The 12,257-nt window shown below is 39.7% G+C and overlaps 1 protein-coding gene and 1 long non-coding RNA gene across 2 annotated transcripts in view; one reads left to right on the top strand and one right to left on the bottom strand.

Moving 5' to 3' along the window:
- The first annotated feature begins 5,537 nt into the window (after positions 1-5,537).
- LOC115224791 (rho guanine nucleotide exchange factor 26) overlaps positions 5,538-12,257 on the top strand; it is a 122,255-nt gene continuing 115,535 nt past the window's right edge. Inside the window, exon 1 of the mRNA XM_036513814.1 lies at positions 5,538-5,632. The gene's annotated coding sequence lies outside the window, so the exon portion shown is untranslated. The remainder of the gene's footprint in view (positions 5,633-12,257) is intronic.
- LOC118768052 overlaps positions 10,183-12,257 on the bottom strand; it is a 13,315-nt gene continuing 11,240 nt past the window's right edge. Inside the window, exon 3 of the long non-coding RNA XR_005003974.1 lies at positions 10,183-10,393. This is a non-coding gene — a long non-coding RNA (uncharacterized LOC118768052). The remainder of the gene's footprint in view (positions 10,394-12,257) is intronic.

Here is a 12,257-nt window from a genome sequence, read left to right as displayed (position 1 = left end):
TGAAATTTTGAATTTAGTTCATGGACCTCCCAGTACTACCTTTGCAGACCCCAGGTTGGGAACCACTGAACTAACACCTCCAGATTCTTGGCCTCCTGCCCTTTTTTCACAGACAATTATTTACTGGATTTAGTTAAAAGGAAACAATGAGCAATGGTTACAAGAATATTGAGCAAAACCTAGTTAGCAGTTGATGTAGCAAGTGGGGCCTCATCTCAGTGAGAAGGGGCCAGCACGCAATAAGGCCATCAAAAGGAAAGCCCCAAAACAGCATGCATTCTTTTCTGATAACCCCATAAGCTTGTTAGCATCCAATATGTGGAGCGTTCAACTAGTGTCCCTTGCATCTGCAAGTTGTTTGCAAAAGGATTTTATTATTATAAATAATAATAATAATATTAAGGTGGAGAGCTGGCAGAAGCATTAGCACACTGGACAAAATGCTTAGTGGAATTTCTTCTGGCTTCACATTCTGAGTTCAAATGCTGCCGAGGCCAGCTTTGCCTTTTCTCTTTTTGGGGGCTGATAAAATAAGCACCAGTTGAGAACCGGGGTCAATGTAGTCAACTTACCACTCCCTAAAATGACTGGCCTTGTGTCAAAATTTGAAATCATTATCATTATTATTATTATTAGGACAATGATGAGCTGTAGAATTGTTAGTGTGCAATACAAAATGCTTAGCAACATTTCGTCTGTCTTGACATTCTGGGTTCAAATTCCACTGAGGTCAACTTTACCTTTCATTCTTTCAAGGTCAGTAAAATCAGTTCCAGTTGAGGACTGGAATCAACTAGCCACTCCCCTGCCCACCACCACCAAACTTCAGGCCTTGAGCCTACAGTAGAAAGGATTGTTATTATTGAATGAGAGAGCAAAGTGATACTGGGGTACAAATATACAAAGCCCAGTATACCCATCTGATAAGGATACATCAGGCACACGCCTGATCACAACCATATGTGTGTGACATGGTGATCTCATATCAAGATAAACAGCAAATGACCTTGCAGGTAGGGTCCAGTTAGAATTTTCTTCAGGTTGAGTAGCCCATCCTGCTCAAAAGGTCCCTGAATAAGGGTTGTTTCAGGATGTTGAATGAAGGGTGAATTATCCAAATCCCCCAAAATTCCTTTCAACCCAATAGCTATGATGCTCCCCTACTACTTCTGCTCATGATCAGAGATGCACATATCGTCAGCCACTAAGGGACATCTTCAACTGGTTATGGTCAAGCAAATCTGTGGTATTGAGCAGAATATTTGCTGTTGTCCATCTTTTATACCAAGATTATCATTATTATTGTTAGTAGTAGTAGTAGTGGTGGTGGTGGTAGTAGTATAGCAGCAGCAATGTAGACCCCAGTGCAATGGATTGGCAGAATCACAAAATTGTTGGAAAAAGCAGGGGTCATCTTCCAGCAATATGCACCAGATCAGGGCATCACAGAATTAGTGATGACACCCAGAATGCTTCTGAGTAGCTAAGAGTTGACCTTAAGAATCTATTCATCCACTGTCATGGGTGGATGGTATCCATATAACATCCGGGTAATATTATGTCTGATGACAGGAAAATAGGTTCATCCAATGAGTGTTCTGCTTAAGTTGAATTACAACTTAAATGCACGGCCGTTGAGAGCAACGTAAACAAAGAATTGGCCATAAACAGTGTTTCAGTCAAACTGCTGCTTGTGTAATAGAATAAAGGAATGATAGACAGGCAAACAACTGGTTTCTCAAGTCCACTTCTGACCTTTATTTATTTCTATATTTATGAAATTTGAAAGGAGAAAAGATGTTTCAAGGAGTTTATGAATTTCAATTTGACCTAAATTCAACTCTGTTTGCCTGTCTCTACTTTTATTCTACTATATACATGTGTGTGTGTAGAGAGAGAGACAGAGACAGAGTGAGAGTGATAGATAGATTGATAAATAAATTATATTGATAATCTTACATTATCAAATACAAAATATGTGATAATATTCATCAAAGAAGAAATATATGATTTATTCCCTCTCTCTGTCTCACCCTCACTCTCTCTCTCACCCTCTCTCTCTCTCTCACACACACACTGTCTGTATATCCATTTATCTAAGAATAATATGTCACGGAAATGGAAGATCCCAGGCTTTAATAGCAAATCCCATTTGTTTCTGCACAGGACACAAGTTTGAAGTTACTGAGTTTATATCTACATATCATTCATCATCCTCATCATTTAATGTCCGCTTTCCATGCTGGGTTGGATGGTTTGACTGAGGTCTGGAGAGCCAGCAGCTGCATCAGACTCCAATTTGATTTGGTAAGGTTTCTACAGCTGGACGCCCTTCCTAATGCCAACCACTCCGAGAGTGTAGTGGGTGCTTTTTACGTGTCACTGGCACAGGAGCCAGTCAGGCAGACCTGGCATCAACCACATTCGGATGATGCATTTTACATGCCACTGGAATGAGAGCCAGTCAGGGGCCACTGGTCACAGCTATAATTTTGGTTTTACTTGGCTCAACAGGTCTTCTCAATCATATCATATCACCTGATGTATCAAGGATACTTTTAAATGGGCCGGACATACAACACTGGCATCAGCCATGGCTGCGATCTCACTTTAGTTACTGGGTGATCACAATCACAACTTATCTCCAAAGGTCTTGGTCTCCTATCATTGCCTCTGTGAGGCCCAACGTTCAAAGGTCATGCTTCACCACTTCATCTCATGTCTTCCTTGAATGCAAAAATAGAAAATGGGTCCGCTACCATTACTTTTGCCTTGGGAGATTTTGTCACTCACACTGAGGAATCTGATATCCTTTAGTGTTGATGGCAGCATGGAAAATAGATGTCAAATGATGATGATGATAATGACTACGATGACGACGACGACAACAGCAGTGGTGGTGGTGGTGGTGGTGAGGATGATGGATAATATGTAGATGTGAACTCAGCAACTTCAAGCTGGTGTCCTGTGCAGAAACAAATGGGATTTGCTATTTAAAGCCTGGGATCTTCCCTTTGGCAATTTTTGGCAAGGAGCTTGTCATGTCTCCACTTCTATTGGTCTTCTGTCGGTGCCCTAGGACATCTGGTCAAAATGGGGTTCAGGGTGCAAAGAGGAGGAGAGGGGTAGGGAAAGAAGGGATTGGAGTAAATGATAGAAAAGAGAGAAGCAGAAGAGGAGAGGGAAGAGGGTAAGGTTGAATGAGAGAGAGAGAGTCCACTCTTGCTATTTTTACAACTTCCATCCATCATTTAAGAAATGCACTCAAAGATACCAGCTCCCTCTTCGGCCCCATTTTCCTTTTCAAGTGAACCTTGAAAATATTGATGAGGAATCTTAAAAATTGTTTTAAATTTTCATACAAGACCAGAAGTTTTTATGAGGAAGGCTTAAATCAATGACAGCAAATCCAGTGTTTCACTGGTCCTTCATTTGATCAAAGCCCAAAGGAGATCAACAGTAACGTTGACCTCAGTGGGATCTGAACTCAAAGCAAGAAAAAATACCATCAAGCATTTTGCCTGACATGCTAAGAATTCTACCAGTTTTCCATCTTGTAGATGAGGATGATGGTGGTGGTGTAGTGGCCAACAAATTTGAGGGGAGGGGACTTCATCCATACCGTCAAACCCAATCCCCCCCACCCAGTACTTGTCTATTGGTTTATTTTATTTACTGATTTCCTGAAGGACAAAAGACAATGTTGATATGGCTGTGATTAGAAATAATGCTAATAAAAATGCTTTTGTAAAGTGTCGGATGTGGGAATTTGAAGTGACATTGTTCAGAAAAAAATGTGAGATAAGGTCATCGGGATGACCTTCACCCACTTCCCTTTCCACTGCCACAGGTAGCTTTGCCCTTTCAACTTTCCTTTGCTATCATGTCTTTTCAGTTTATTTCACCAAATCCATAAAAGACCCACCTCTCAGAGGTATTTAACTTCTTTTCCATTTCTTTCTACTTTGTTCAAGTTTGTACAAACTTGTTAAACTTGTCAGCAAATTTGAGTAGCAAAAGCTAGACTGACAGATGTGTGTCAATCATAAAAAAGATTGAAGACACATAAAGTGAAAACGAAATGAGCTTTTATCAGACATTATCAGAAGAGATTATCTGGGTTAGAGTAAACTTATCAAGTGGAGAATCAATTGAAGTTTTATCATCAAAGATAATGGTGGAGGCATTTTAGAAGAGACCAATGATATTCTTGTATGACTTCCTGGAACTATCACAGCAGAGAAAAGGATTGGTAATGATAACAGGAAGTTATTTGAGTTGGTAGAGCTACAAATGAAAATAAATAATGAAACTCACAGTGTGACATTCACGGAACATCACACTGTAATTACACTGGTTTATATTTGTTAATTATTAGTGTTTTATTGTTAATTTTGTCAACACTTTTATAAGTACGCTTCTCGAACACATAGTTCCAGGTTCAATCCCATTGCATGGAACCATGGGCAAATGTTGTCTTCCACGATAGCCTCAGGCTAACCAAAGCCTTTTAAGTGAATTTGGTAGACAGAAACTGAAAGAAGCCTCTGTGTGTGTGTGTGTTTGTCTCCCACCTCTACTCGACAACCATTGTTGGTGTGTTTATGTTCACCAAAAGAGACCAATAGAATAAAAAATAAGTCCTGAAGCTGATTCTTCAAGGTGTAGCCCCAGCATGGCCGCAGTTTAAAGACTGAAATAAGTAAAAGAATAAAAGAATACATACACATATATAAAATGAAGTATTGAAGACTGATCTCAAGATGTTGAGCCCCATGGGGGAGATGACAAAGGACCAAGATGTCTGGTGATATGAGGTTCTTGAGAGGACCGGACCTCCTCAACAAAACTGAGTTCTGAAAGCACTGTGTATTATGCGCTCTCCACCACCGATTCCATTAATCTCCCCACTCTCTCCCCCCCCAAACGAACCAAATTATGTCTCATCATGCCCTATGCTTCTCTCTCCCCCTCTCTCTTCACTTGCTCCCCAGTGCCACTTTGACATCTCTTTGTCTCTCCTCTCCTCCCCCTGCCACTCCCCTATAAACCTTGTCTTCACCTCCTCACTACAGTTCCCTTTCCCCCGTCTCATTCACACTCTCGTCAACTCCCTAATTCACTCACCCTGTCAAATCCTCTCGACCGGTGGACCCAAGAAACAGACGAGTTCTTCACAAAGCCTTTTGCTGTTACTAAACATGTCTACGACTCAGCTTTACACTTGTTAACTTCAGCAAAAGAGACGGGGCTCCTGATCCCTGGTTTAATTAATGACAAAAGTAATCCAGTTTTTATTTCATGTTACCAAAGCCCCCCGCCCCGATTTAGCCCCAAAATTTGAAACACATACTGGGGCCAATATGATCGTCTAAAACTGTTAAAGACACTGTCCCAGCACGTCCACAGTTCAACAACTGAAACAAGTAAGATAATACTTTTTTCCGAGATCAAATTGACATTCATAACTTTCTCGCATTACACTCCTTATGGTCTTCCATACATCCGCCCCCTCCCCGTCTCTCATGCGTTATCAACAGTCAGGCAGTTTCGTGCTCAAAGGACTTCGCCTTTACACAAGAATATTACCATTTGGAACCTTAAATCACAACAGAAATTGCTGTCGACAATGGTAAACCATTTCATTCATTTTTATTCGTACTAACATCATCAACAAATGTCTGTTTAACCAACTGAATTTCACGACACTTTATAAATTACATCTTTCATTCCATTCGCAACACACAGACATTGAGGTTGTCAGATAAATTCGTTTGTTTCCCCCATTTATTTTAATTCTTATTTTTAATCAAGAAAAAAATGATTGAGAGTGGTTCTTTGGGGGGTACAAAAGGAAGTCTTGCTTTTGTCTCCTCCGTTCAGAGCGTGTGGTTCCCTTGCATCTTATGTAAAGGTGGGCAAGTGACCGTCATCCTGGGAGCATCCCATCTGCTTGACCGATTCCCTGGAGAATTCCAGGCACAGGTCATCCTCATGGAGGAATTCATTCAATCAATCCTCATTGAACTGAACTAGGAGAGTCAGTTTCCCCTGTTTGAAGCATGAGAACCATTTCTGAGCAGTTCATTGAGTGAGAGAGGCTTCTCTACACACAGCCTGGGCCGCTTTGGAACTTTAATAATGAAAACCGAAAGAAGCAGATGGCGAAAATGCGGGGGAAGTTTCCTTTTCTGTTTGGCGTGCCATCGATTTTAGTCTGAAAAAAGGTAAAATTTATTGAAATTTCAAAAATGATAAGCAAAAGTTGTAGAGGAAGAATAGAGATTAAAAAAATACTATAAAACACTGCAATAAAAATATCGTCTGGTTAATTCAAATAACATTGTGAAGAAACAAATTTATTTGTCCAACAACTCAATACATAAGTGTGTGGGTGTTTGTATATGGGTGTGTGTGTATATACATATACTACGTCTCCATATCTGAAATTCATGAACTTTGCTCAAACACTGAACAATGACATTTTTCTTGAAAATATTTATGCCGCGTGTGTGCCCTTGAGCTTGTGCAAGATGTGTGTGTATCTATTAACAAGTCCCCCCCCCCAATTCCGTTACATATATTAACCTGTATCATTCAATGAATGTTATATAATTTTATTCAACAGTTATATATTCTGTATATCACTCAAACCTTACAATAGACTTGGTTCATTATTTTCCCCTAATTTATCTGATCTACGATGAAAATATTCCATCCATGACCATCCCTACAAGAACCATATTATTCAATATGTCCTTCTTTACTGAGACCACTCCCATGTTAAAAAAACTTATTTATCTCTTCAACAAAATATTTACGAAAAAATATAAGATACAATAAAATGTGAAAGTAAGACTGGCAACACCCATAATTGGGGCATGAAATTGGTTTTGTCTTTGATTTACAAGTCAGTGCATATCTATGACTGGGTATATAAATGGGTATGTGAGTGTGTATAAAGCTATACACAAGTGAAGTTTATTTACATCTGAGATATTTATATATATATAATCAAAATAAGCAACAAAGATATCCAGAGGTAATGCAGTACGATCGTTTCATGCAACTCCATTTAATTGAGCAATGCAATCATTACATCAATTTAATATGTAGGGCAACCTTCAGCTGCACAAAGACATAGAATTTAATTAAATTAGGACAGATGGACACATTAGTATAATTATACCTAAAATATACTCTGGCACTTACCATCCCTTTCATGCTCTTGCTCTCCCCTACATTTTCTCTCCCTTGCTCTCCCCTTTGGCTCAGTAATTATGCATCTCCTCTACAGCAACAAACCTCTTTCTGTCCTCATTCTTGACCACTCTCTCTCTCCCCTCTCTCTCTCTCTGGCTGGATAACCATGAACCTCCTCTACAGCAAGACACTTGTTTCTGTCTGTCTGTCACACTCTAATCTTTCATTCCCTGACACAAGTTCCCCTCCTCAAACACCCCAGCCCCTCTCAAAGATTCTTTCTCTTGCAAGGTACTTCATGACCCTGCCAGTGCAGGTATCACATAAAAAGCACCCAGTCCACACTGCAAAGTGGTTGGCATTTGGAAGAGCATCCAGCTGTAAAAGCCATGCCAAAACACACTCATAAGCATGGCGCAGGCCCCCGCCGGGCCACCTCCTGTCAAACCGTCCAACCCATGCCAGCATGGAAGGAGGACGTTAAATGATGATATTTATATACTCACACAACCTCTCCCTCAGACACATGCACACACACATACACATGTTGTTTGTTCCTTCTCAAGCCATGCCTGGCTCATAAGAGCCGGTTTCCCAATTTCATTGGCGTATAGGTTCCCCTCCTGGATGGGATGTCAGTCCATTGCACACACACACACACACACACAAACCTATATATAGAAAGTGTGGCTTTTGTTATTCCAGACACACGACTTATATGATCTTCTTTGCAGTAAAACAAATTCAGGAGACTTGGATGGAAACAGAATCCCCTCCTCTGTATAAACTCTCATTGATTTCATAAAAGTTTTCCTCGTTGTGTGTCATGGTGGTTTGTGGTAAGTCTTTTCCATATTGTTGCTGTCTGTCTATGTTCATGTACAGAATGTCTGTTTTTTTGTGGTCATTTGAATGAATTTAGAAAAAGACACATAGCTCATCAACGAAAAGCTGTATTTGAAAACAAATTGGTGCAAAAAATCTTGAAAATCCTTTTATCACACCTATTCAATGAATCCACCGTTAGCATCAATGGCTGCTTCAATATGGGGTCAGAAGAGTTGAGGTGCTTGAATCAGTTTTGGACATAATACTGGTTATGGTGGACTTGAGATATTGTCTGGTATTATGGGGGTGTTGATGGACCTCTCTCTCACAAGTACCCCCCACATGTAATAGTCCAGTGGGTTGAGGTCTGGTCAGCAAGGAAGCCATGTGTCTGGGACTACATGATCATAAGGACCGACATGCATCTACGCTTGAGTTGCAACTATCTATCTGTCTGTCTGTCTGTCTGTATCTATCTATCTATATATATATATATATATATATATATATATATACACACATACAAACAAACAAACATACCTATGTGTGTGTGAGAGAGAGAGAAAGTCGTGGTACAGGCAAGTACCGTCAAGTGTGTACATGGCTTGCATAGATGACATAAAGCAGATGATATTCAATCAAACAAATTATTAATTGATGTAATACACCTTGTCCCATATTGAATTTGAGGGAGATTTCAATATGATGACTGCAATCAAGCAACACGTGATTTAGCAATTGAGATTGCAAATTATGTGATTAAAAATTGATATACACGATCTGATCAATAAGTATCCGGACTGTTGCTATAGTAACGAAGCTAAAGCATGCAGACTGAAGCTGCTTTGCACAAATTGACCTTGAGCTTTGTTGTGCATGCGCACTAAGTTTTAACGTTCTAGCTCACTTCCACTGTTTACAGCAGTGCTTGGAAGGAAGGTGTGTAGCGTGTGATTGTCGCATTGACCACGACAGAGGAAGTTGAGCAGAGAATCTGCATCAAATTTTGTTAAAAACTTGGTGATATCTGTGCAAAGTTTTCAAAAAAGTTTTCATCCTTCTCGACACAATCAAGGAGATCTTGTACGACCGAAAACCAAGTGTCTTTTTGGTCAACTGAAAGCAGTTTTGGCACAAACTTGGCAGACATGTGTCTCCTACCCAAATCTTCAGAGATAATGGACTGAACTGAACCGTAACTTATCTGCACATCCTCTGATAACTCATGGATGGTGAATTCACAATTTCCCCTCACAGCTGCACACACAGCTGCCATGTTTTTCTCAGTTCTGCATATCTTCGACCATCTTGGAAATGTCTGAACCACTCAGACACTTGTGTGCGGCTCATACACCCCTCTCCATACACTCTCTGCAACTTTGTGAAGGCCTCTGGGCAGGTATTACCATGACAACTTTCTCTGTTATGGTCGATGTGACAATCACATGCTACACACTTTCCTTCTAAGCACTGCTGTAAACAGTGGAAATGAGCCAGAACGTTAACACTTAGTGCACATGTACAGCAGAGTTGAAGGTCAATTTTTGCCAAGCGGCTTCCCTCTGTGTGCTTTAGCTTCGTTACTATGGCAACAGTCCGGATACTTATTGACCAGACCTCATATATATGGATAGATATCATCATCATCATCGTTTAATGTCCGCTTTCCATGCTAGCATGGGTTGGACGATTTGACTGATGGCTGCACCAGACTCTAATCTGATCTGGCAGAGTTTCTACAGCTGGATGCCCTTCCTAATGCCAACCACTCCGAGAGTGTAGTGTGTGCTTTTACATGCCACCGGCACAAGCGCCAGTCAGGCGGTACTGGCAATGGCTCAAATGATGCTTTTATGTGCCACCTGCACAGGAGCCAGTCCAGCGGCACTGGCAACGACCTTGCTTGAATGTTTTTTCACATGCCACCAGCACAAGTGCTAGTAAGGCGACACGGGTAACGATCACGCTCGAATGGTGTTTTTAACGTGCCACTGGCATGGAGGCCAGCTTGTTGCTCTGGCAACGATCTCACTCATATGGTTAGCACAGATGCCAGTCATCAAATTTGATTTCAATTTCACTTGCCTCAACAGGTATTCGCAAGCAGAGTTTAGTGTCCAGTGAAGGAAAGGCACACATAAGTTACTGGTTACACCCCTGGCATAGGCCATGGTCTCACTTGCGCTTGCCAAGTCTTCTCAAGCACAGCATATTTCCAGAGGTCCCGGTCACTAGTCATTACCTTGGTGAGGCTCAATGTTCGATGGTCATGCTTCACCACCTCGTCTCAGGTCTTCTTGGGTCTACCTCTTCCACAGGTTCCCTCAACTGCTAGGGTGTGGCACTTTTTCACACAGCTATCCTCATTCATTCTCAATTGGTTTATCTATATATAGATAGATATATAAACTAATTGAGATCAAATTGTGTCGCTTTAGTGATGGCTATACTTGTTGCCTTTTGGTTTTAAATTGCAAATTGCCACCTTAATAATTTATAATTCTCACTTAATCAATGTTTCCTATCATGTTCTCTGTAAGGCTGACAAGGTGAGCTAGATTCTTTAACCCTCGGCAACTGAGTAATGGGTCACTGATGAAGATCAATTAAGTCTGAAATCATCACTGATATGACTCCATGTCGCTTGTCATAGGGAAGGAGCCTGTCTCTCTTGTCATTTGTTCAAAAGGTGCTCTCCGTCACTGTACTGATGGCTATACTTGTCCTTTGGTTCTAAATTGCAAAGGGCCACCTTAATAATAATTTATATATTGATAGATATAATGGGTAATAAAACGAATGGTTTACACCTGGTAGCTCACTGGTAAAGCATGGTCACTTTCAGAGTGACCGTTGGGTAAATGACAAAAATGAAAGACAGAAGATGGAATATTCTTTTTCCTGCTGGATTAAGTGTTTGTTTCTCTTTTTGTCTTCTTGGGATCTTCTTTATAGATCAAGAATTTTCCTCCATCTGGCTGTTTTTCCCTCTATAAAATGGAAAGTTGCATTATGGAAAAGTCATTTTATTTATTTATCACCTGACGAGATACATCTGCACCACCGAATACTCCTGAACCAGTTTTTGTGTGCGCCACAAGTGGAGTCGATGCCAGATGTGTTGAAACAATTGTTGTGATTAATAATATATTCTCGTATATTCCATCTTCTGTCTTTCATTTGCTATATATATAGAGAGATAGATAGATAGATATATACACACAAACACATATATATATAGAGAGGTGGGCACCATTAATCGAGAAGTTGACTTCGTTAATCATCGATCTGTTAACCAAAAAGGTAACATCATTAATTGGTGTTGGTCATTGCCTTCATGAGGCAACTATTTGTAAATAGTTGAAATTTATAGAAAAACAAAAGACAAAGACAGGTGTATGAACAACAAGCAGGTGTATTAGTTTGATGCTTGGGAAAATGAAAAAGTCTTTTACATTTCGAGCCCAACACTTTTCAACAGAAAGGAATAAGAGAAAATAAACAGAGAGAATGAAAAAAAAAATCCTATAGATTTAGCAGTCAAGCATAGATATATGTATGTATATGTATATATACATACTCAATTAGAGGTTAAATTAGCTTCATTAAGGGATGGTATCATCCAATGAATTGCTGGTTCAATACCTAGTATTTGTTGTGAATAATGATATTCATAAAACAATAGGTTGATATATGAGTCATGGTTTATAATCATTCAAAAGAAAGTAGGAAAATGGAGATATAGCATTTAATAAAAATTCATTATCTGCAAAAATCAAACAAGGTCCCTTACAGCTGTTTCAATTAAGCCTAAAAGATTAAATAGCAATTATAAAAATCATTATATTAGGCAAATATAATATAATGATTTTTATAATTGCTATTTAATCTTTTAGGCTTAATTGAAACAGCTGTAAGGGACCTTGTTTGATTTTTGCAGATAATGAATTTTTATTAAATGCTATATCTCCATTTTCCTACTTTCTTTTGCATTATACACACCAACATATACAATATATATATATACGATATATGTATATATGTGTGTATATATATACATATATAAAGGGTAAAGACCCTTTTGTTCATGAATGACCATGGGATTGCACCTTGAAAGTTCCCCTGTGTGGTTGTTTATGGAAGCCCAGCAGTCGCCATGCATACCACCAGCCCCCTCTCTCCACACCACCAATACTATCGAATAGAAAAGCAAAGGGGCCGATAGA

The sequence above is a fragment of the Octopus sinensis genome, linkage group LG26 (assembly GCF_006345805.1).
Source record: "Octopus sinensis linkage group LG26, ASM634580v1, whole genome shotgun sequence".
Classification (NCBI taxonomy): Eukaryota; Metazoa; Mollusca; class Cephalopoda; order Octopoda; family Octopodidae; genus Octopus; species Octopus sinensis.
This window is presented reverse-complemented; position numbering and strand designations above follow the sequence as displayed.